This window comes from Echinops telfairi, unplaced genomic scaffold (assembly GCF_000313985.2).
Source record: "Echinops telfairi isolate 266 unplaced genomic scaffold, ASM31398v2 ScPeMD7_7400;HRSCAF=8409, whole genome shotgun sequence".
Classification (NCBI taxonomy): Eukaryota; Metazoa; Chordata; class Mammalia; order Afrosoricida; family Tenrecidae; genus Echinops; species Echinops telfairi.
Genome location: NW_022111300.1, coordinates 34035240 through 34036452, shown reverse-complemented (window position 1 = coordinate 34036452; position 1213 = coordinate 34035240).

The window sequence follows — 1213 nt, the reverse complement described above, 5'->3', positions numbered from 1 at the left end:
AAAATGGAAATGGGAAAGGGGAGGCCACTCTGAAGCCATCTCCTGATGGTAGTGACTGGCTATGACACTGGGGGTGGCAAGAAAGCTGCTTTACTTTACTTATCACTGTGATGAATCGGCTTCCCCAAGCTCGTGGCAAAGGCTTGTCAGTAGACAAAGAGAACACACACAATCCTGTAGGCAGCCATTGTGCTTTCCGGCTGGCTTTTGGTTTATTCTAACTTGCAAGTTGGATGTTACTAAATATTGCCTATATTTAGTCAACTCGCTGGAGCAAAATTAAGCTTATTTTTCAATAAGAAATTTGAATATTTTAAAGGCAGAAATTGAATTTTTTATGCTATCCAGACATGGCAAGCAAATATACACACACATACTTAAATGGTGGTAAAACTGGTATAGTTTTTTTTTTGGTAGAGGTATTGACAAAATCGATCAAAGTGAAAAATGCATATGCCTGTTGACCTAGCAATTCCACACCTCCATTAAAAAAAATCATTTTATTGGGGGCTCATTCCTTTGTTGTTACATGCTCCAGGCCGACACTGTTTACTGGTGTATTGGGTGACATGTTATTGGGCTGCTAATCACAAGGTCAGCAGTTTGCAACCACCAGCTGCTCCTCAGGAGGAAGAGAAGGCTTTCTGCTCCCATGAAGATTCACAGTCTCAAAGCCACGAGGGTAGTTCTACTCGGTCCTGCAGGGTGGCTGTGAGTCAGATTCAGTGGCCGTGAGTTTTGATAGTTTGAAGCTAAACTTTTGGTTGATTTTAATAAGACTTCAGGGAATACTTTGATGTAAGTTTGAAAGATGATCTCAGGGCAATTGTTTCAGAGAATTTAAAATTCTTCTCCCCCTTTGATTAGAATTCTTCTATAGAGCTCTTGATCAAAATGTTCAGTAGTGGTAGCTATCCGGTTCTACTGTCATCGCAAAGGAGGCAGGGGTTATATGACAGAAGAATGAGATAAGGCATAACAACTTAATTTTAATTTTTTTAATTCATTTTTTAAAAATAACTTACAAAAAGCTATAAAACCCTTATCTTCCAGCACACAGCTGTTAAACAAAAGCTTGGCGGTGATCTCTCCCCCGGAGCCACAGGGACGCAGACCCACAGCCCATGCCCGCCCACTGCTGTCCAGGCTCAGCCAAAGGAGGACGCTGCTTGCAGCTGTGTGGTCCCAGCCTGCGCTCACAACCATACTCTTT